General features: G+C 45.6%; 1 long non-coding RNA gene across 2 annotated transcripts in view; it reads right to left on the bottom strand.

Annotated features, from left to right (window-relative positions):
* Positions 1-24527, bottom strand: part of LOC107109398 — an 81698-nt gene that overhangs the window by 46297 nt on the left and 10874 nt on the right. For both annotated transcript variants that reach the window (XR_001482473.1, XR_001482474.1), the window contains exon 3: positions 22940-23003. This is a non-coding gene — a long non-coding RNA (uncharacterized LOC107109398). The remainder of the gene's footprint in view (positions 1-22939; positions 23004-24527) is intronic.

Here is a 24527-nt window from a genome sequence, read left to right as displayed (position 1 = left end):
GGATTCATGGTTGGTTGAAAAATTGTACCCAACGAGTACTCGTAAATGGCTCTGCGTCTACGTGGAGGGAAGTTTCGAGTGGAGTGCCGCAGGGCTCAGTCCTAGGCCCGGTGTTATTCAATGTTTTTATAAATGACCTGGAGGAAGACTGTAATGTATTCAGCCTGACATGTCCGGACTTGCCCGGACAGGCCAGGCACAAACCTCAATAGCTTCATGCCAAAAGACAATGGGCCAGTAGGATCCTAGCCAGGCCCAATGAAAGGGCTAGGTCCCCAGCTGGGAGGCCAATAGGTCTCTCGGTTACTGTAAATAGCCTATCGGGAGTGGGGTGTGTGTTTAGGTGAGCCTGGTGGTGGGTTTTCTGAACAAATATAAGCCAGCCTGCGAGCCGGTGAGTTGTCTTTGTTCTCAACTAAATAAAGGTATGCTTAGCTGAATCACTCTCCGTCTGCATACTTTTCACTGGCGACGAAGGTGGGATTTACTACCCCATGAACAACGACCCGGACGCCAACACGAGCACCGCATCAAGCCCCGATGCCGAGACCTCCGGAAGCCGCTCCGCATCGCACCCCATCTCCCTGGCTACTGCTCATCGCTCCGCTCCCGGCTCCGCATCTCGCCCTGCTGACCCCGAGAGCAGCAGCGCACTCCTCAATGCTCCAACAGCTGCCGCCGTTCCTGAGCCCAACCAACCACGTGGCCGCAGCACAATGGCGACTCCCCAGAGCAACATCACTGCCTTCGATATCTCCCGCCCCATGGAATGGGAGACCTGGCTTGAGATAATGGAGAACTATTTCGACTGCAAAAAAATCACGGACGCAGGGATGAAGAAGGCCCATTTCCTGCAGTTGTGCGGCATGAGCACCGTCCTTCTCCTCAAGGACCTCATCGCTCCCAAAAAGACAACGGAGGAGCCCTATCCCGTGCTGGTGAAGGTGCTGACCGATCACCTTTCACCCAAACCCACGAAATTCGCAGAGCGCATGGACTTTTGCGCGAGGGTACAAGGGGCAGACGAGTCCACCTACGACTTCCTGGCGGGGCTCCGGCAGGTGGCCACAAACTGCGCCTTCCCAAATCTAGCGGACACTCTGCTGACTCAATTCCTGGTGGGCCTGCGAGAGCCCAAACTCCGTCGGAAGCTGGTCAGCCAGGACGACCTCGACCTGGACAAAGTGGTCCGGGAGGCCTCCGCCTACGAGAAGGCCCATCGAGACCGCCGCGCCAAGGCGGTCCACCGCACTCAAGCGACCATCGGATCCGATGCCTCAGACGAGGAGGAAGTCCTACAGCTCCGCCAGCGGGCTTCGCAGCGGTCTCAACACGCATCCTCCAAGACCAACAAGACCCCTACTTCAACCCTGTGCGCCAGCTGCGGGGAGGACCACGAGCGCAAGTTGTGCCATTTCAGGAACGCGGTCTGCCGCTCCTGCAACAAAGCGGGGCACATCGCGAAGGTCTGCCGCTCCAAAGGACAATGCCCGACATCGGCAATGCACCAGACCACAGCAGAACAGCCCTCCGACCTTCACCCACTTCCCGCAACACCAGGTCTGTAACTTGCCCCCCGACGGCCCTAACAAAATGCATGTGACGGTCCTCATAGAGGGAGCCCCTTGCAGCATGGAGATCAACACTGGGTCGACCTACTCCATCATCTCCGTGGATACGCTCCGCTCGCTGTGCCCACAGGGGGGACCACCGCTGCAGAAGTCACGGGGTTTCCGGCTACAGGACTTCAATAAGAACCCCGTGGCGGTGCTGGGCTGGGGCAAGTTCAGGGTCCAGTTCCAAAACTTCAAGGGCACTCTAGACCTGCTGGTGGTGGATCGGCCCCTCTCCAGCTTGCTGGGACTAGCATGGTTCGAGGCCCTGGGACTCTCCATAACGGGAGTAAACCAGGTCGGGGCACACGATTTTGGGGCAGTGTGCGCAGAATTCCCCCACGTCTTTGATGGAACCCTGGGGCGGTTCACAGGCCCTGCCATATCCCTGGACCTAGACTTAGTGGTGCGCCCCATCCGCATCAAAGCCCGGCTGCCCCCGATTGCAATGAAGCCGAAAGTGGAGGCTGAACTCGACTGCCTGGTGGAACAAGGGGTTCTCAAGCCAGTAGCCTCGGCATGGTGGGAAACCCCCATTGTCACACCGGTCAAGCCGAATGGGGAAGTCCGCATCTGCGCGGACTACAAATGTACTATTAACAAAGCCGTACAGGCCCACGCGTACCCGGTGCCTGTAGTCAGCCACATGCTAGCGGCCCTAGCGGAGGGCCGGGTGTTTTGCAAATTAGACTTAGCCCAGGCGTACCAGCAGTTGCCGGTGGACGCCGCCACGGCCGAGGTTCAGACTATTTTGACCCACAAGGGGGCGTTCAAAGTGCACCGCCTCCAGTTCGGGGTCTCGGTCGCTCCCGGGATCTTTCAATCATTTATGGATTCCCTCTTAAAGGGATCCCAGGGGTCCAGCCATTTCTAGATGACGTGCTGATCGCCGCCCCAGACCCCTCGACCTTCACAGACCGACTACGGGCCGTTTTGCAACGCTTCGACTTGGCGGGCCTCAAGGTCAAGTGGGAGAAGTGCCTGCTAGGGGTGCCGCACATAGAACTCCTGGGCTTTGCAGTGGACGCCTCCGGCCTGCACCCCTCCCCGGACAAGGTGGAAGCCATCACGCATGCACCGGCTCCGAAGTCCAAGACGGAGCTGCAGGCGTTCCTAGGCCTGGTGAACTTCTATCACTCCTTTTTGCCCCTCAAGACGGCCCTGAAAACCTGCCGTAGCAAAGCCCCTCCATCGGCTTCTGGACAAGGGTGCGCCATGGTTCTGGGGACCGACGCAAGCCGCGGCGTTCCAAGCGGTAAAGGGCCTCCTAGTGTCAAATTCGGTCCTCGCGCACTTCAAAGAGGCCCTTCCCGTGGTGCTGGCATGCGACGCTTCTCCATATGGGGTCGGGGCAGTCCTGGGGCACAAGCTACCGGATGGACGCGAGGTCCCGGTCGCCTACTACTCGCGAACCTTGTCACCGGGTGAGCGCAATTATGCACAAATAGACAAGGAGGCCTTGGCGATCGTAGCAGGGGTGAAAAAAAATCATCACTACTTGTATGGTTGCCCGTTCACGGTCCTGACGGACCACAAGCCACTTTTGGGTCTCCTCGCACACGACCGGCAAACCCCTTAGATAACCTCACCCCAAGTGCTGCGCTGGTCAATTTTTCTGGCGGGGTACGCGTACAATCTCGTCCATCGGCCGGGGAAGGCGATGGGCCATGCAGATGCCCTGAGCCGCCTGCCGCTGCCCAAATGCGACCCCAATCCAGCGCCCGCGTTCCTGGTCGCACGACTGGAGTCTCTTCCGGACCAGCCGGTCCACGTCAAGGAGGTGGCCCGCTGCACCTCCAAGGACAAGATTCTGGGGAGGGTCTTAGACTGGGTGGTGAGGTGGTGGCCCGAGGCCAAAGGAGACCCGGACATTGCGCCTTTCGCTACCCGAAAAAATGAACTGTCTACCCACAAGGGCTGCTTACTATGGGGAAGCCAGGTGGTCATCCCCATGCCCCTAAGGGAACGGGTTCTCACCGCCCTGCATGAAGCACATCCAGGTGTGGTGCAAAAGAAAGCCTTGGCCCGGAGTTACGTTTGGTGGCCGGGGCTGGATAAAGACATCGAGGACGTGGTCAAGAGATGCCAGCCATGCCAAGCCTCGCGGCCAGAACCACCTCGAGCGCCGGAGAGGGCCTGGGAATCTTCACACCGTCCCTGGTCCCGCCTACACCTGGACTTTGCGGGACCCTTCCAGGGCCAGCTATTCTTCATCCTGGTAGATGCCTACAGTAAGTGGCTGGAAGTGGTCCCGGTGTCCTCTACATCCTCACAGGCCGCGATCCGGGTGATGTGGAGGATCTTCAGCGCCCAAGGGATCCCCGACACGCTGGTCACCGACAACAGGACAGCATTCACCTCCGCAGAGTTCCAGGCCTTCACAAGGTACTATGGAATCTGCCACGTCCAGTCAGCCCCATTCCATCCCGCAACCAACGGCCAGGCCAAGTGCATGGTCCGCACCACAAAGGATGCGCTCCGACGCCTGGACTCCTCCAATTGGGACTACAAACTGGTGGCTTTCCTCTTCGGCCAGCGCACCACGCCCCACACCACTACGGGCCGCAGTCCTGCAGAACTACTTCTGGGCCACCGCCTGACTTCCAGGATGGATCGTCTACACCCCAACAGGGCACCCCCAGAGGCCTCGGGCACGGAGACATACGAGGCAGCCAGGGGGTTCTTCCCGGAGGATCCCGTGTACGCACGGAACTACGGCCGGGGTCCCACATGGATTCTGGCCCGAGTCATACGGGTGAAAGGCCCTCGAACATACGAGGTCTCCTGTGAGGATGGCCATGTCCTCCATTGACACATAGATCAGCTACGCTGCCGGATGCTGCCTCTGGACCCAGAGGACTCAGACAGGGTCAAGGATCCGGAACCCTCACCACAGGCCCCACTTCCGGTGACCGACCCGCAACCACTACCCTGGACTGAACCTGAGATCCCTCGGGCAGAGGTACCAGCAACCCCAGCTACACCAGACCCCGCACCGTGCCCGGACCACCCCGGAAGCAGCCACCCCGGAACCTTGCTGCTCTAACTGCACCAGGAAGCCACCAGCGCACCTGAAGGACTTCGTCTGTGGGTGCATTGCAAGCCAAGGGGGGAGGGGTGTAATGTATTCAGCCTGACATGTCCGGACTTGCCCGGACTGGCCAGGCACAAACCTCAATAGCTTCATGCCAAAAGACAATGGGCCAGTAGGATCCTAGCCAGGCCCAATGAAAGGGCTAGGTCCCCAGCCGGGAGGCCAATAGGTCTCTCGGTTACTGTAAATAGCCTATCGGGAGTGGGGTGTGTGTTTAGGTGAGCCTGGTGGGGGGGTTTCTGAACGAATATAAGCCGGCCTGCGAGCCGGTCAGTTGTCTTTGTTCTCAACTAAATAAAGGTATGCTTAGCTGAATCACTCTCCGTCTGCATACTTTTCAAAGACAAAGAGGGGATGCTTATCAAATTTGCAGATGACACGAAGCTGGGTGGGATTGTTAATTCTGAAGAAGACAGAGTCAGGATTCAAAATGATCTAGATAGGCTGGAACAGTGGGCTGAGACAAATTAAATGAATTTCAATAGAGAGAAGTGCAAAGTCCTACACTTAAGTACAAAAAATCAAAGGCACAGATATGGAATGGGAGGGACTTGGCTTGACAGCAGTACATGTAAAAGGGATCTGGGTGTTCTGGTTGATCACAAGCTAAACATGAGCCTGCAGTGTGATGTGGCTGTGAAGAAAGCTAATGCAATCTTTGGATGCATTAACAGAAGTATTGTGTCCAGATCATGGGAGGTGGTAGTTCCGCTCTATTCTGCTATGGTCAGGCCTCACCTGGAGTACTGTGTCCAGTTTTGGGCACCACATTTTAGAAAGGATGTTGACAAGCTCGAGCGTGTCCATAAGAGGGCAACCAGGATGGTGAGAGGGTTTGAATCCAAGTCTTATGAGGAAAAGCTGAAAGAGTTGGGTATGTTTAGCCTGGGAAAGAGAAGGCTTAGAGGGGACATGATTGCAGTCTTCAAGTATTTGAAGGGCTGTCATGTAGAAGATGGAGCGGATCTATTCTCTCTTGCTCTGGATTGCAAGACTAGATCTAATGGGTGGAAATTACAAGGGAGTCGTTACCGACTAAATATCAGGAGAAACTTCCTAACTGTAAGAGTGGGTTGAGCAGTGGAACAGTCTGCCTCGGGAGGTGGTGGATGCTCCTTTGCTGGACATTTTCAAGCGGAGGCTGGACGATCATCTTTCGGGTATGTTGTAGGGCTATCTTTCGGCTATGCTCCTGCAAAGTGCAGGGGGTTGGACTAGATCACCAGCAAGGTCCCTTCCAACTCTAACATTCTATGATTCTATGATTAAGGGGAGAGGGAGATTGATGGAGAAAGGGTGGGGGGCCAAAAGGGAAGGAAGAGTAAGTTGCCAGATAAAGGGAGGGGGAGAAATAGGGGATAGTTTGACAGAGAAGGGGATGGGGACATTGATTGAGAAGGGGTGCGGGGCAAAAGAGATGGGGGTAGGTTAACAGATAAGGAATAAGGAGATTGTCAGAGAAGGGGAGGAAGAAAAAGAGAGGTGGGGAAGGTTGACAGAAAGGAGGGGGTGAGAGGGGGTGAGAGAGAGGGGAAGATTCCCCACTGGTGGACCTCCTGATGACACTGGTATTTCTGGCCACTGTGTGATACAGAGTGTTGGACTGGATGGGCCTTTGGCCTGATCCAACATTGGCATCTCTTATGTTCTTATGATTTTTAGAGAAGTGGGGAGAGGGAAGGAAGCAAAGGGGGGAAGGGATGCACCCTCCCCACAAGTTTTTTGCAGGTCCCCACGTGTCCTTCCAATTGTCACTAGTAATACAACAACAGTAAGTGCTTTGCTGAGAGTGACCCATTGAAAAAATGTGCACGCCTTTTGAATGTAATCATTTTGTGTTCAGCGTTTTGTGTTGGCTCTTGTCTCTAAATGCTAATATGGCTTTTTAAGGGTTGCTGCTGCTACTGCTGCAGCAAGTAAACTAAGCCAGGCGGTTTCAATTAAAAAACAAAAACAAAACCTTTTCCTGTTTCTCTGGTCACCCACACAGCAAAAGGGAAGTCGAACTGTTTGCTGACATGTCTCTTATGGTTTGGGCCTAAGCCTTCCTTCAGGAGCCTCCTGCCAAACATGGGGCTTGCATGCACAGACAATATACGGTGGGCAGTGACTTCGCTGGAATCTGAGCGCTTACAGCCGGGGAACTCAATGGTGGAGACTACAGACAAGTCATATATGTGATGATTAAGAAAGTATAACTTTTAAAGCAGGAACAGATGTGCTTATTTTGAGGCGGTTAGAAGTAGAAGCAAGCAGCACGCCAGCTTCTAAAACTATGGCTTAGCCAATCATGCAAACATTGAGCAAATGTAGCTTTTTTTCATGGCATTTTCTAGTCAGAGGGTTCCAAAGTAAATGTAGATGGCAATTTTTAATCCAGAAACTTCAACTCTCCTTTTCCCTTTATGAACTGCATATAGCTGTGGTTTTTCTGGAAAACAAAACTTGTTTGAGAAAGACCCACAGAGTACAGGCATCAGAGGTTACTTGATCTGTTCTTCCTAGAGCAATTTGAAGGGAAACAAAAGATCAATGACAAAAGTATTAATGGAGTGGGTGTTTATTAGTGTCATATAACTACACTGCTTCCGTCTAGAGAAACTGGAAGGATCATTCAACGTATCCTAGATGTTCACATTTTATTATCGTCAATGAGAGTGCCACATAAGGAATGTGTATTATGTTGAGTGCAGCCCACAAATCACTAATGTTAATGCCAAATTCCAGTGGTTCTGGGCTTCATGAATAAGGTGATGCAAATGTATTTCCTGTGAAGTAATAAAGAAATCACTCATATTAATCAGTCCTCAGGGCTGATTCCAGGGTTGTGGGGTTTTTTTGGGGGGGGGGTCAGATCTTGGCAACATGCTTGTCTGCGGCTTCCTCACAGAAAACACTGACAACTGCTCCTTGAGGCTATTGTCATTCTGCCCCTCACTGCCTGGGTGAACGAACAAACGGAAATAGCACTTGTCAGGTCACCTTTCTCAAAACATTTTTTTGTTAATCCAGGGAAAGTTACATGTAAGCACACATTACATAAAGATTGGCTCTGGAATTTAATGGACTTCCTTAATTATTGTAATACATTTAAAACAGGATCATTAACTGTGATGTTATAAGGTTAGAAGAACCACCTCCTTAGAACACAGGAATTTGGCATGGGGTAAGTTTCATGTCCCCCAAATCATACCAAGATGGATGTTTCTGTTGGCTTTCTGTCTAAGCATACAGTAGGTGCCAAATAACTGTCCCGACAGAGAGCTCTCACTAACTTAGGATGAATGATACTACAAAGTCACGTGATTATCTGCATGTGTGGGACTGTTAGCATGGATGAACATATGAAAATTTATTTTAGTGATCAGACCTTCAGTTCATCCAGCTCAATTTTACTCTCAGGAAGAGAAAGATCTCTCCCAGCACTTGCTACCTGACGTTTTTTGACTGGAGATGCCATGATTGATTGAACCTGGGACATTCTATATGCAAAGCATGTACTCTGCCACTAGGGATGCCAGTCCCAGGTGGGGGAGGGGGAATCCTTCAGTTAGGCAGGCTCCTGCATGCTGCCAGCCAACTGCCCGGTAGGGGAAGCCCCACCCCTAAGCCCCCCCAAAAGCGACCACTGGTGGCCACCCCTCTCCCTCCCCCCTGCAAGATTTAAAGGGCAGTCCAGCTGATCTGCGGGAGCATGTGGCTGTTGACCAGCTGGAGGGCCCTTTAAATCTTGGAAGGAAGGGAGAGGGGCAACCACTGGCTGTATACCTGAACTCCAAGTGGCAAATTCATCGCTTGGAGTTCATGCACCCCTCCACTTCTTGCCAAAAGCATTTTAAGGGACCCTTTAATGCTTTGGGCAAGAAGCAGGGTGGGTGTGTGCACATGCACCCGAACTCCAAGCAGTAAATTCATCACTTGGAGTGTAGGTGCATGCAGCCCCCACTTCTTACCCAAAGCATTTAAAGGGACCCTTTAAATGCTTTGGGCAAGAAGTGTGTGTGTGTGCTGAATTCCAAGTGGTGAGTTCACTGCTTGGAGAACAGATGCGCAGGGGCAGGGTGCCAGCCCCCAATGTGATGATGTCACTTTTGTGTGACACATCACTTTGAGAGTGTCCCCTCCCCCTCCAGAAACACCCCCCCCCCCAGGTGCCCCACCAGGGACTAAGAAGGACCTGAAAACCCTATCTGCCACTGGGACATGGTCCTCTTGCTTTATCCAACATGACAGGCAGAATTTCCATTATCACTTATCTCAAGACCAATAGCTTGGATCTAGAAGTGTAATTCCTTTTACAGAGCAGTCTTCCAGTCATTGAAGGAATCTACCAATAGTGGATGATCCCTTCTGTGAATGGAAAAGGTTATGAATGCAAGAGTATTCCATTGGAGGAAAGGAGCCTTCAGATCCAGCATGATAGTAGCAAATCAGCAAGCAGTACTGAGATATGAAACAAAAATACATGCACATTTGCAGCACTCCTTCGAATGCCAGTTTGTCTTGAATTGTTTTTTCCCCCAAAGAAAATATCTCTATTCACTAAAATCTCTGGCTTTACACAGCTTTAGTTGATAAGTTGGATCACTTTTAAAAAGTCTATAATTAACAATGGAAATGGTAACAGCAATGCCAATATAGAACGACAATGTCTTTAACTACAGATTTAAACAAGAGTGCCTTCCAGTCAAAAATGCTTTAAAAATGCAGTAATATGTTAGGTTAATGACCTAGCACTTAAAACTTTTAATGAAAAGTTCATATAATGAAAAGCCACTATATGGCTCTTTTTCTTTCTGGGATGAATCCATTCAATGTTGCCCAACTTCTGCAGCCTTTGTTAAATCATGTGTCACAAGCAGGGAACTACAGTAGCAATGGGGGAGGGAGGGTCATACTAGAAACACCTGTACAACAAATAATCATTTTAATAAAACAACCTACCACTTTACCTAAAATATGATATATCCAGGAGGCAGGACTGGCAGATGGGGGGGGGGGCTGTGGTTGCCTGCAGAAGGTTCCAAGTTTAATCCCTAGCATACCCAGTTAAAAATGACTAAATAGTAAGTGATGTGAAAAACCTCCACCTCAGACTATGGAGGGCCACTGTCAGTTAGAGCAGACAATACTGATGTTGGCCAACCAATGGTCTGATTCAGTATGTGACATGGGCAGATCCCCTTTTTTCTACTGGAAACAGCATCATGTCTGCTCTAGAATGCTGAATATGGGTGAAGGCTAAATAGCAACTGAAGAAGGAACAGGACACAGAGTTGAAGGGATAAGGTAGAAGAAGGAGCAACAGGAATGAACTCCCTGAAGGCTCAGGGAATGAGGAAAAGGAATTATCCAGACAGATTTCCCTAAGGAATTTGTGGGTTCCCTAAAGAAACAATGCATGCTAGAGGAAAACCACAAGATTGACCATAAAACAGATACATTTTCTGAGTTCTGTGAAAAGGAGATTAACTGACTGGTAATCCTTTGATTAGATTAATCCTGCCAACCTAGCAGTTTGAAAGCAAGAAATTGCAAGTAGATAACTAGGTACCACTTCAGTGAGAAGACAACAGCATTCCATGCACCTTGGTGTTTAGTCATGCCGGCCACATGACCACGGAAATGTCTTTGGACAGCGCTGGCTCTTCGGCTTTGAAACGGAGATGAGCACTGCAACCCTAGAGTCGGATTTGACTGGCTTTCGAGCAAGGGAACCTTTACCTTTTTAATCCTTTGATAGCCATGATCTTTAACAGTTGGAAAGAAATTAAAAAATGTCTGGTTTTTGCAGGTCTGTACTAAGAAAACGAACCATGGAAGTTCAGGTGAACCCACTAGGACATACCTAGTAACAAGCCACTGTTTCCACTTGTAGATCTCCCAAAAAGCTAACAGCAGGTTTTCAACAGAAGCCTATAGGGTATGTTCTGCACTGCTGTTCCATCACATATTAGAGAACCCAAAATGCCAGGAACACTGAGAACATTGTCTTGGATACTTAAAAAAGAGATTACAAGTAACCTGACTATTCTCCCTTTACACACTATGAACATTGCCATCAGATTATAATAAGATTTTTGTTGGATCAAGCCAGTGGTCCATCTAATCCAGCATCTTATTTCCAACAGTCACTAACTATGTACTTTCTAAGAAGATCCTCAGAAGGGGCACAGAGGCTAAAGTCTCCCTTTATTTTTGTCTTTCTCATTCTGAACATGAAGGTGCCATTTAGCCACCATGGCTGGACCTGTCCTCCATGAATCTTACTCCCTTTTAAATCCATAAAAATTAGTGGCCAAGAGTTCCTCAAATGAATTGTAAATTGTGTGAAGAGGCAAATCCTTTTGTCTGTTCTGAATTTACTATATACACATCAGTTCCACTGAATGCCCCTGAATTTTAATATTTTGAACTTTCTCCACAACATACATAAGTCTTTCAGGTCCCATCTTAGACATCATTATTCTAAACTGAAAAACCTTGAACTCTTTAGCTTCTCTCCTTGTAGGGAAAGTTATTCACCATTATGATTAATCACAAAAGACACTGGTTTTGATTTACTGCATTTATACCCACCTCACAGAATGCTATTGCAACCACCATGGAGGACTTTTAACAATCAGACTGTAGTCCAGATCTGTCTTGATTTTCATCTTGTAGAACTGCACAAACTTAATGTTGAGCTAGACAAGTCTACCTAAGGAAGTATACATATTTGATCATACCAGCATTCAAAATGAAAAGACTATGCTGATCCCACATTTAGATTTTGAGCTCTATAGAAGCAATACTAAGCAGATTTTTCAGAAGTGAGTCCATTCACTGAGGCTGAGGAAAGTGTCCTTATTTCATTATTTAATTCATTAAAACCCTTCCTTTCTCCCTAGTGGTGATCCAAAGCAGCTTACATTATTTTTCTCTCTTCCATTTTATCCTCACAGCAACCTTGTGATGTAGCTTAGGCTGAGAGAGCACGGCTGGACCCAGTGAGCCTCCATGGCACTAGTGGGGATTCAAACTTCAGCATGAGTGGGGATTCAACCCGGGACTTCCAGATACTAGTATAACACTCTTAATCACTACACCACACTGGCTGTCAGCCATATTGGTGCTGTGCTTATGACTGCAGCCTAACTTGCTTACACAGATATTGTTGGCATTCTGCATTTGGGTAGAGTTTTCAAGCCTTATCTTTGGGAGTTCTTTTTCGGGGGCTTGGCAACAAACTGCATGTCTTTCCAATAGGAAAGTGTAAAAAAAAAATTAAGAGAGAACCCCTCCCCCTTCCAGATCTGTTTTTGTGATCCATCTGATTTCTGATCAGCTGGACGCTAACATAAAAATAGAATTTTGAAGCTGTTTTTTTAAATGTCTGCAAAGCAAACTAATAGATAGGCTTGTGTTGGAACATAAATTATTTACTTTAACACAAGGTCCCATATATTTCCATTTGCAAGAGAAATTCCTAACACTGAAATCAGACCTGTGAACTGCTGTGTACACTTTCCCCATTATGGTATAAATTAAACACACACACATACATGTGGGGTCATATATGACATTGGCTAGGGAATCCTATCTGAGAAAAGGCTGTGTGGGAACATTATATAGTTACAGCTTTTCCGTCAGAGAGATCCAGACAGGTAGGTGATTAGCACTATGGCAAACATAAAAAACAGCACTTCAGAATGATGAGAAAAGTCCTGTGAGTATGTGTGTGTTGAGAATTAAAATTCAAGGAGCCGAACCAGTCTGTCAACACTGTACTCTGGCAGGAAAAGTTCAAGAAGTTCTACTTAATTTGTGAGATTTTGCATGTATTTGGCAGTGCCTCAGCCATCTAGCAACAGCATAAAGAGCTTAATTCTCAGATAGCTGAGCTCATGCTGGTTGAGTAGGAAGAATGGCAAAGGAGGATCAGAGAACAACAAGGAAGCCTGGAGCTCTGGAACCAACAGGGAGTCTAATAGGGGCAGACAGAATGGTCAGAGGTTGGCATGCTGGGTCACAAGCACAGAGCAGAACAGAATACGTTTCCCTCATGGTTTTACCTCCTCATGTTCCTCCTCCCAACAGCTCAGTCGAAATATCAAGCTGTACCAAGGAAAGCTCTATATGAATTCAGAACAAGTTACAGAAAGCAATGCATTATTTAAATTTTGCTTATTTTGCATACATTTGGTCAACCCACACACTTAGTCCTGAGCCTAATATTTGAATATTTGCATTTAGGATTTCACATGAAGAAACTGTTCTGCTGATGTCACAAAGGGGCATGAATACAAATGGTGTGAGGGTCACAAAAATCTACAGAAGCTATACACGTTGCCTAATCTCTCAACACTGAAGCCTTTGCAGGTTCCTGTTCCCAACTAGCAAGCACAAAAAGATTTTGTCACCCGGAAACAGCATGTACCAGAAAGGCATACATTAGGCTGAAATGTAGAGCAGATATCTTTTGAAACGTAAGGACTTCACTTCCTCTGCATTTGGCCTCTGATCTGGCTGCCATTTTCAATTTCAGTCCCAAATACAAACCTTTTCCTCTTTGCAAAATTATACATAGTACTAAAATATTTCCCCGCCATGCTCCCTAGAATTTTAAACCATACTTCCACAGTCTCCTATAATTGTAAAGAAATTACAATATTTCTGCTTTACAAGGAGACCAACCCTTCTCCAATAGAATCCCTGTCATCGTCAACAATGTTGCTCTCAAGAAAATAAATATTTCCTTGAACATTAGCTAACTTTTGCAATTAAGCCTAAAAGCAGTCACTGTGCCCTCAGATGATCTATGTCTCATTGTGCCAAACCTTAATTATGAGAGACGATGGAAGACAGAATGGTAAGAGAGTCTTCTCAAGGTCTAATGGGCCACTCTGGATGCTAAGATCTAGGGTGGGGGGTTTGGCAACCCTATCTAGGATTGCCACCTGCTATTACAATTGCTCCCCAGGTGATCAAAATCTGGAGAAAATGGCTGCTTTGGAGGATGGACTCTATGGCATTATACTCTGCTGAGGTCCCTCCCCGTCTTCAAACCCTGCCTTTCCCAGGCTCCACTCCCCAAAACCTCCAGGTATTTCCCAGCCCAGAGCTGGCAACCCTACCACAGCTTGTAGTCATTGGCCTTCTTTCAGTTGATGCAAACTGCCTTGTAAATGAGAACATGATCTTGCCTCACTGGGACCCATTTTAAATCACAGGAATTCAAGTAAGAATGCAGAGCATATGTCAGCCAACTCATAGGAAGTGATTCTTCCGTGGTCATTTTCCAGGGTTTTCAAATTACTCTAATTTACCCTGTTCTCTAATGTTCTCCTTTTCCTGACAGAACAGGCCTGCAATACTTTTGCATTAAGGATTCAATTATTTGGATCAGATGCTAAAAATAACTCTAGCTCTGATACCTCATAATCCGACAGGACTGATAAAATACAAGCCAGGAGTGCCTGAAGAAATATTTAGAATGTGCTGCTATGGTTACTCTCTGAGCAGGGGTTAATGCCTGTCTCTACTTCAAAATCCCGTAAGAAAAGATGCATATCACTTTCATCAGCTGCTGGGCTCGACTTTGAAACTAGTTTAGGGAAATAAAAGTTTTGTACTTCTTTAAAAAGAGCAAATGATTTGCTCTTTAAAAAGAGCAAATCATCAGCCCACATTGGAAGTTGGTAGCTATCTGGGTCATAGCTCTGCACCTGGGATGACTGATGTGTTAAATTTGGTCATGACCTATCCTCCCTCCCACTCCTCCCACAAAAGGCCTCCCTGAAGAGAAAAAAGGTCATCTGAGATATCTTCAAAGCAACAGCATTTCAGCTTCTATAACACCCTTACAGACACAGCAACTGGCTTTCTTCTGCCACTACCGAAATACATGATCTTGACATTTTGACTCCAAAGAGAAGATAGTTCAGTAAGAAAATGGAACAATTATTTTCAATGGATTATTACACTCCATACCTTACAGTATTATATATTAAGAAACTAGAATCTGGAGCTGCTTCAGCCCTTCAAGGAACCAGCCTACCTTTCTGTTATTAAACAGTACCTAAGTCTTAAGAACTGGATCTGCGGGAAATGAATAAATAAATATGAACTGAGGAATGAATGAATGAGGCAGTCCAGTTCAAATCTACAAAGTCTTATGGCAGCAGCATTAATGAAAAGGGGCACATTTGAAAACCTTTATTGACTTTTTCTCTGCCAATTAAATTTCCTTTAAAAATCCACTCAAACATGCTGATTTAAGTAAATATATATTCACAGCTTAAAATTTACTTAAGAAATGTAGCCTGCTATTCTATTAGATGTGGGTCTGAGAAAGGACTGCTGCTTTGTTAAAGTTTAATCAGTATTTGAATTCATTCAGTGTACTTTACGTACATTTTTTAAAAACTGTGATTAAATGGAATGAATGCTAAAAAAAAGAATTTCACAGGCAGTTGGTGCTTGGTCTTTAACACACTTCAGTGTACTGTAAAATAAGTCATGGTGATATTTCACATCAGGAGTGTCTCATTCCATTTGATAAAAATTACAGTATATTTTGATAAATGGTCCTTGACCACAAATAAACATCATTCATTCATTCAAAAGTTACAGTACATATCTACTACTGAGTGCAATTTTCTTCTAATACTCTGATACTGACTACATTTTGGAAGTAAATGCTAAGAAGTGAGTTCCTGCCAAATGCCACAACTACTCCAGAATCAGATATACTATAGCAAGTAATATGAGTAAAAATGGAGCAAAGCAAACTACCTTGGGGAGGGAATTTTGTGCCACTGCTGAGAAGACACTAAAATATGTAGTGGCCCAGCATACCTCAGACAAAACATGAAGATGTAGCAAAGCCTTTTGGGAAGATCTGAAGGAGCAGATTATGCAGGGCCAGCAACCTTTTATAATTAAAGAGTCAAATTACATGAAAATGCAAAGCAAGAAATCAACCAAGAGCCAGTATTATGAAATTATATTTGCACAACTGAAAATGTAAAACGTAACATTCTTGATAACAGACATGTTAATTAATAATCCATAACGTTTCTACAGACCAAACGCTGGTTGTCAAGAGTCCTTAGGAAGTGGTACCCACAGGGTCTCACAATAAGTAATATGTAAACACAGGAACACCTTGTATGATTGCATTAGAGCCCCATATATAGAATTCTGGTACTCCGCTTTGTTAATGGCACTGTCATCATAATTTTAAACAAAGCTGGAATATTTTATTTATTTATTTTAAGCATTTTTAATAATAATATATTCATTGTCTATTATTTGTGGGCTCTAATTGGTTTGTATTATATTTACACACCTATAGTTTGCACCCTACTGTACCCTGTACTTTGCTTATTCAGTTTGAAGGGTTTCCTTCCTTCCTGTGTGTGTGTGTGTGTGTGTGTGTGCGCACCTCGAAGTCATGGCGACTTCTGGTGACTGACCCCTACTGGAGGATATTCAGAGAAGTGATTGAATAAAGCCTGACCCACCTGCCTCTGTTATTTTAAGGAGGTCTCCCATCCAAATATTTGCAAGAGTTGACCCTGCTTAGCTTCCAAGATCTGAATAGATGGGACTTGCCTGGGCTATCTACGTTAGGGCTGAAGGGCTTCCTTTCTTTTGGGGAGGTTATTGTAGACACTGGCATAAATCAGTACGTGGTTTGCAATAGGTTTACTGGCAGATGTTCACTTCTATCATTTTCCTTTCTGCAAACAATCTCTAAAAATTGCATTAGTCCCATAAAACCTTAACTTATACCTTAACTTAAAGTTTTCACTTTCTCTTTTAAAACAGCCATATTTACTTCCATACTGAGCCGCATTTGGCTATAGAGCCAAAGAGATTGCAATTCCCCGAATGCTTGGAAGAAGGTGACTCTTGATATATTCTTGACTCAGACATTTTGGGCTTTAAATAGCTGTTGGAAACTTTCCAGAAGCCGGCAAAGATGTTGGAGGACTAGCATTATTAATTTCAAGCAACCCACTCCATTCAGTATCCTAATAACTGCATTTGGGACTGCTCGTGTAGGGCATGTTTCAGAGATCTCTCATGAATATACTGTGCTAGATTAAGCTGAAGCTCACTTGTTATATGTTGGTAATTATATTACATTGGAACTTTTGGTTCCAGGAGGAATGATGCTGGGGAAGAAGGAGCTACAGAGTAGGCACCTCCAACATGGTCCAAGCTTTCTCAAATTACTTTTAGAAGGTAAGGTAGGGGGCTATGCTGCAGCAACTGACTCAGCCCAACCTACCTCACAGGGTGTCCGTTGTGGGGAGGGTAAGGAGATTGTAAGTCACTCAGAGACTCCTTCAGGTAGTGAAGGGCGGGGTATAAATTCAATCTCCTCTTCCTCCTGCTAAGGTAAAGCTCAGGCAAATTTTGTGGGCTATAGAAATTTGTCAGAAGTCTCCATAACTCTAAAGGCTAAACAAAACAAAAACCACTTTCTTGTTCCTTGACAATCTGATCTCATATTAAAGATTCTTCAGCTCGAGGGAAGGAGGCATAAACTGAGCGTAAAATTCAACAAGCACCAGCTCAATAAAATTTAATTGTTCTTATGATTTCTTAAAGCAAATACAGAAAAAATGAGTATAGCAAAGCCAGTTCAGTTTAAGTACATTCTAAAGTATAATGTTTTCCAAGACTCTGAGAGCTGTAGGAAGAAAAAAACCTGCTATAAAAGCTCTTTAATATTAATCTGAAATAATCACAAGGACTTAAATATATCACAAAAACAGTGGCTTATCTTACTTTTACAATATTGTTGCTTCTCTGAATTCCTAATTTCAATAATATTAAAACATGATACTGAGCACACACAGTTTGGTTTTCTCTGGAAACTCATGCTTTATTTGTATATATATTTTTTGTACCATGAGACATCTGTGCTGCCAAGATAGATTTGATATTAGATGCAGCATTAGGATTTCAGCTATAACACAACACTGTAGATAGATGATTACTTCTGCAATAAACAAACAACCTGCAACCATGTAGATTCCTTAATGTTAAAAAGCAACAAGAACTAATACATTATGGATGTGCTTCTGCATAAAATATTTTGCACTAAATTTTCTACCAGATAGTACTAAGTTGGAAGTATATTTTCCACTGATAATTTTTGCTGGCTTTCTCCTTACATATTCTTCAGAAATGATATTTTAACCTAATTTAGGTTTCTAACCAAACCAAGAAAATTCAGCTTTGAACAGCATTCATATGGTAGAACTAAGGAAGTAGTAATTAGATGGAAACAAAAATAGTACTATGGACTGATAATTGGGGGACTTTATATATGCATGGGGCCATGGTGGCTCAGAGGTTAAGACACTGAGCTACAGACTGGAAGGTCACTAGCTCCGCAGTTCAAGACCCTAGTGCCGCGTGATAGAATGATCTCCTGTCTTTGGCCCCAGCTCCTGCCAACCTAGCAGTTTGAAAGCAAGAAATTGCAAGTAGATAAATAGATACCACTTTGGTGGGAAGGTAACAGTGTTCTGTGTACCCCAGCGTTTAGTCATGCTAGCCACATGACCATGGAAAAGTCTTTGGACAGCGCTGGCTCTTCAGCTTGGAAACGAGCACCACCACCTAGAGTCGGATTCAACTGGCTTTCAAGCAAGGGAAACTTTTACTTTATATAGGCATACTCCTTCAAAAGCTATATGGACACAATGTCAATCCTTCCATTTCTTCTGAATTCCTTAGCTGAAAACTCCAACAGGATAGTTTGGTATAAAATCAAGGTGATGTAAAGCATGATTTATGACTCAAAGGAAAAAAAACCACTTGATTTAAATAGCTCAATTAAATAATTTCCTGTTTTGTTCCAATGATATTTCCTAAACAAATGTGTATGGTACTGCTCACATAAATATTGAAAGAGTTTCTTTTAAATAAAAATAGAAGCATTATTCAGCTTATGTGATCAGTCAGAACACTTGCTCATAAACTCCCCATGTGTTCACACCGTAGCATTCTGTCTGAAGAGGCATGGTATAATTACAGAAGCACATCAGGATGGGTTGATTAGTACTTACCATGTACATCAGTGGTCAGGTATTTGAATCAACATGCACATATAATCCATTTTCAGATTTGTTATGTATCAGGTTAGTCAGGTGCATGCAATCTTGTCATATATCAGTTTAGACAAGGGTATGTAATCATTACACAATGCTTTATTTGATTGTGTCAGAGGATCACATGTGTTAAAAAGGAGTGCAGCAACATCTTTCCCAACATCACAGCTGAAAAATATTTATGTATTCGCTCTTCTACTGAGCATCTCAGTACCCAAGATGGATAACATCAATATAAAAGCACCATGGAAAGAACTGAATAAAAAGAAACAATAAGACATTTAAAATCATATTAAAAACCAATCTAGAAATATCTTAGGCCCCACTAGAAGAAGAGTTGGCTTTTATACTCTACTTTTCTCTACCCTAAGGACTCTCAGGGTACATTCAGACGTGCCATTTGATCTGGTGTCGTCACGCTTCAGAAACGGATTTTATATGCACAATCACACAGTCAACATCTGCCTCCCGTACCCAGCAGTTGGTTTCTGGCTCAAAACCGCTTTAACCCGGAGTATTTCATTATTAGGTCCCAAAGTGGTGTTTTCTCAGCTCTCCCATTTAAAGCCGCATTTCCCTCCTGTGTGATCGCTCCTCGGTGTCAAGCCACTTCTGGTTTAAACCCCCTCCCCACTCGAGAGCTGCCAGAGGCTTCCGCTTTTCGCCCACCATTTTTAATGCATTGATGGTATGCGCATAGGTGCACCAAGTTTAGAAAACCGACATTTAAACAATCACTTGTTTTAGCGTTTAGATGAGTTTGGGATCTCAAGGAGGCCATTTTCAGGTCAAACATTTAAAGGGAAGTCTTTTGTTGGAGGGGTTGGATTGATTCGCCCTGGTGCTGCGCATGTGCCATGGTAGTTTCACCCGCCCATTCTACAAAGGGGAGCCTATGCGCATGTGCAAACTGAGAAAAAAATTAAAAACCTGCCAACGCGTGCTCCCACGTGTTGGTAGTGTAGACACCGGGGAGCGACGTGACTGTGCGGTGAGGTGGGATAAGTGAGGTAAGTGTGATCGCGATTATCCAGATCAAATATAATCTGGTTAGAACCGGAGCAGTTTAACCCTCAGTTTGGTGTAGTGGTTAAGTGTGCGGACTCTAATCTGGGAGAACCAGGTTTGATTCCCCACTCCTCCACTTGCACCTGCTGATGTGACCTTGGGTCAGTCACAAGCTCTGGCACAGCTGTCCTTGAAAAAGAGCAGTTTGTGTCAGAGTTCTCTCAGCCCCACCCACCTCACAGGGTGTCTGTTGTGGGGAGGGGAAGGGAAAGGAGTTTGTAAGCCGCTCTGAGACTCCAAGTGAAGGGCGGGGTATAAATCCAATCTCCTCTTCCTCTTCTTCTTCTTCTTCTTCTTCTTCTTCTTCTTCTTCTTCTTCTTCTTCTTCTTCTTCTTCTTCTTCTTCTTCTTCTTCTTCTTCTTCTTCTTCTTCTTCTTCTCAGCACGTCGTCTGACCGCACACTCTGAGTGGCTTACAATCACCTTCCCTTCGTCTCCCCACAACAGGCACCTTGTGAGGTAGGTGGGGCTGAGAGAGTTCTGAGAGAACTGGCCCAAGGTCACCCAGCGGACTTCATGTGGAGCAGCAAGGAATCAAACCCAGTTAAGAGAGAACATCACTCTTAACCACTACACAAAACTGGCTCTCCAGGAGAATAGGAAAATAGTCCCCCTTGGCCCAGACTCAGGCTCCCCAAGAGCTCTCCCAGAATAGCTCTGTCCTTAAAGCCTTGCTAGAAGGCCTGGAGGTTAGAAGCCCCCACAGAGCTCTTCCAGGAGGCTGTTCCACAGACCTGGAACAGCCACAGAAAAAGTTCAAGCCTGGACCACTGGAGAATGCCCTTTAGATAAAACAGGCACTGAGAATAGACCTTGCTGGGAAAAATGAAACTGCCACATGGGAACCTGCAGGGAGAGGTGGCCTTCACATATGCGGTCCCCAAGTCATGAAGGACTTTAAAGGTAAGAACCACTGCCTTGGATAGAACCTGGAAACTAATTAGCAGTCAGGGGAGGGACCTCAGCATGGAAGTAATGTGCTCCTGCCACATAGTGCTGAGAAGAAACAGGCTTCCACATTCTGCAGCAGCTGCAGTTTCTGAATAGTCTTCCAGGGCAGCAACAGGTAGCGCTTGTTACAGTAATGTGCCTTGAGGCACAGATCAGTATGGCCAAATTGAGACTGAAAATAGGGAGCCAGCTTCCTAATTAAATGTAACTGGAAAGGGCATTTTTTTGCTGTCGTGGATGGACACTTGTTTCTACAACAGGAGACTTGGATCCAGCAGGACTCCTAAGCTCTTAACAGAAGCTGCAGACCACTGATAATAGGAAGCGCAATCCTCTGTAAAACAATAACCCTTCCAGCCCACATCACCTCCATCTTACCTGGATCCAGCTGGTTCTCCCTCTGCCACTAGGCCACCACATTCAGGCCCACAGTTGTTGTTGTTATTATTATTATCCCAATTTTATTATTATCTATTAGATTTTTATCCTTCTAAAAAGGGCAGCATATACTGTTTTCCACACTAATAATCACAAAGAGTTACATACTTAATAAGTGAGGTAGGTAGATAGGTAGATATGGTACTGGAGTTAACCGTGATTGGCACAAAGCCATCCAGGGCCCAACCTCGTTCATTTGGGTCCAGTAAAAATTGATAAGATGTATCATCCACGCACACATACATATGATCCCATCTCCTACATGCAATCTCATGAATAAGGGATGAAAAAAGCCTAGTGCATTTATGAAATTACACAGAAAGAGTGCCTTTGGTAATAGGCTGCAAGCCGAGACAATCCATTTTATTTCCCATTCATAGGTGGTCATTTTGCACATTGTGCACATGCTGTATACTGTTTTTATATGCAATTTATATAGTATCAATGTGTGGTGGTGGTGGTGGTAAGTGATGTCAAACTGCAGCTGACTTATGGCAGCCCGTAGGGTTTTTAAGACAAGAAAGATTCATAGTTGGTTTGCCATTGCCTGCCTCTGCATAGCGGCCCCAGACTTCCTTGGTGGTCTTCCATCCAAATACTAACCAGGGCCGATCCTGGTTAGCTTCCAAGACCTGAAGACATTGGGCTAGTCTGGGCTATCCAGGTCAGGGCATTTCTGTGTCTATACAATCTATAATACTGATTTTGTTTCTAAATGCAAACCATTTCTGAGAAGAGTTTGGTGTGGGGGAAAAAAATAAAATCACATGAAAATACACTTGTATCCTAAGTTGTCATTCCATAAGCATAACAATTGTGGTGCTGACAGAACTGCATTTTCATTGATGGAGGAGGGGAGGGCTTTTCTGCCAGTTCCCCACCCAAATGCAGAACCTCAGTTTGCCTCTCACACTGTTCCTGTGGAATAAACTGAATTAACGAAGCATTCATTTGGGCACACAGGAGGCTGCAGTGGCCATGGAGGGGCAGGAAATGTGCCTTTCTCTAGTCTGGCTATGCTGCTTAGGATCTAAGCCTCAGACAAAGAAGTACAATTAAAATGGGGATTTTGGGTTCAACTTTTCCCAGATATCAGATGAAACAGTAGTTTACCTCAGCCTTAGAGGAAATGCGCAATACTAGCAGGGCATTCTAAGTGAGGTGCCCCTTGAATTGTATTCACCATGGAAGGAGGAGCACCTGAGGAAAGTTAAGTCCTCACAGCCCCCCATATTTTCTCAATCCTGTCATATGCAGTTTAGGAAGGAAATCATGACTAGGTGATAGCCTCATTTGGTGGTAATGACAAAGAAGATGCAGCACAGAATCCCAAGTGAGGGAGCCTAGCTGAATACCAAGTAGTCTGAGGGTGGGAAGATGAGGAGTTTGCCCACATATCCTTGCCCTGATGGCTTGAAAATAGATTCATGGGTTCAATTCGCACAAGGAAGATTTGGCACTCAAAGCAGGAAGAATAAGAAATTTGAAATCATCATTGCTTTTCAAAACTGGCTGGAAGCTGCTCTTCCAAGGGAAGAGATCAGAGACTGTGAAGTTTGGATTTGTGAGGATCCACCACTGTGAGGATAGGATTGCCTTGGCATTCCCCAATAGCTCCCAAAAATAAGTGTGCTGATCAAGAAGACAACAGCAACTCTTACCTGCAGAGGGGAAAAGCTTCTTTGTTGCATGTTCCTCCATTTTTGCAATACGACTCTGGACAGGCTAGGGAAAAATAAGTAAAAACGAAACTATAACTGTGTCAAGGGCATGGGTGTAAATATGCATATAGGTATTCATTACACACTACGCAATCACAAGATTTACCATTTAAAAAATAAACATGTATCTGCATGATTTTGTATTTGCACTATTTTTAAAAATCTACATTTACTCCTTCACCCTTTGCCTATATTTTTAGAACTTGCATTCTAATAGTGAAGTTGAGATATCTTTGGATACTTAAATCCAGTGATGAGAGCTGTGAACAAGCAAGACAGATCTTTGTACAAACCTGAAAATGGCACCAAGTTAGCAGAAAAATATGAAATCTAGCAATAGTACATTGGGCAGTTAAAGCTGAAAATTATAAAAGGAGTGCCTGTGGCTGTTGCTAGGCAACCATAGTATTCAAAGCTTGGTTCTGTTAGTAGAGGGCAGGAGGAAGGGGCAGGCCCCTTTCCAGGCCTATTTTGGCCTTTGAGGAAGGGATCCTTGGGGCCAGGCCTGACTAGGGTTACCAGCTCCAGGTTGGGAAATTTCTGGAGATTTTGTGATGGAATGTGAAGAGGGCAGGTTTTGGGGAGGGGAGAGGCCTCAGCTGCATATAAAGCCACAGCATCCACCCTCCAAAGCAGCCATTTTCTCCACGGGGACCGATCTCTGTTGTCTAGAGTTCAGTCATAATTCTGGGTAATCTCCAGGTCCCACCTGGAGGTTGGCAACCCTATGCCTGGCAGCACCCTCTAGGTGACTTAATACCACATGACTTGCCTGACTCACCTAGACCTGGCTGCTTGCTACTGTTCAAAAGAGTCACCCTACAAAGGCCAGTATGGTACAGCAGTTAGAGCTTCAGAGCAGGGTCTGTGAAACCCAGTTTCAGATTCCCATTTTACTGTGAAAGCTGACTGGGGGATTTTGGACTAGTCACATACTTGCAGCCTAACCTACCTCACAGGGTTGTTGTGCAGATAAAAAGAAGGACAGAGTAATGTAAGCTGCTTTGATCCCTACTGTGGGGAAAAACCATGGTTTTCCTAGGCAGTGGCTGTGGGGGTGGGAAGGCAGAGATGGAAAGCTGAAGACAGAAGGGCAGATAAAGGTAGGTTGGCTGTTGGATGGGAGGAAGATAGGGTTGCCAACTAGGTTGGCTGTTGGATGGGAGGGAGATAGGGTTGCCAACTCCAGGTTGGGAAAGACCTGGAGATTTGAGGGGTGGAGCCTAGGGCAGAAAGAGTGATGGGGTGGGGCAGAAAGAGAAAGTGATGGGGCAAAAAGCAGGGCCAGCGTGTCCATAAGGTGGGGTTAGGCAGTTGCCTAAAGCACCCTCTGAAAGGAGGCGCCACACTGGCCTTCCACCCCCATTCTACCCCTCCCTTGCCAAAAGCCCTTTGCCACGGTACTTCCGCCCACCCTACAGTGCCATGTGGCCCGGCTGGCTGGAAGGGACATTATTTATTTATTTATTTATTTATTTATTTATTTATTATCAAACTTTTACCCCGCCCTCCCACCAAGGTGGCTCAG

This window comes from Gekko japonicus, unplaced genomic scaffold (assembly GCF_001447785.1).
Source record: "Gekko japonicus isolate JY-2015 unplaced genomic scaffold, Gekko_japonicus_V1.1 scaffold101, whole genome shotgun sequence".
Classification (NCBI taxonomy): Eukaryota; Metazoa; Chordata; class Lepidosauria; order Squamata; family Gekkonidae; genus Gekko; species Gekko japonicus.
Note: the sequence above shows the minus strand (reverse complement) of the source record. Positions and strands in the feature narration are given on the sequence as shown.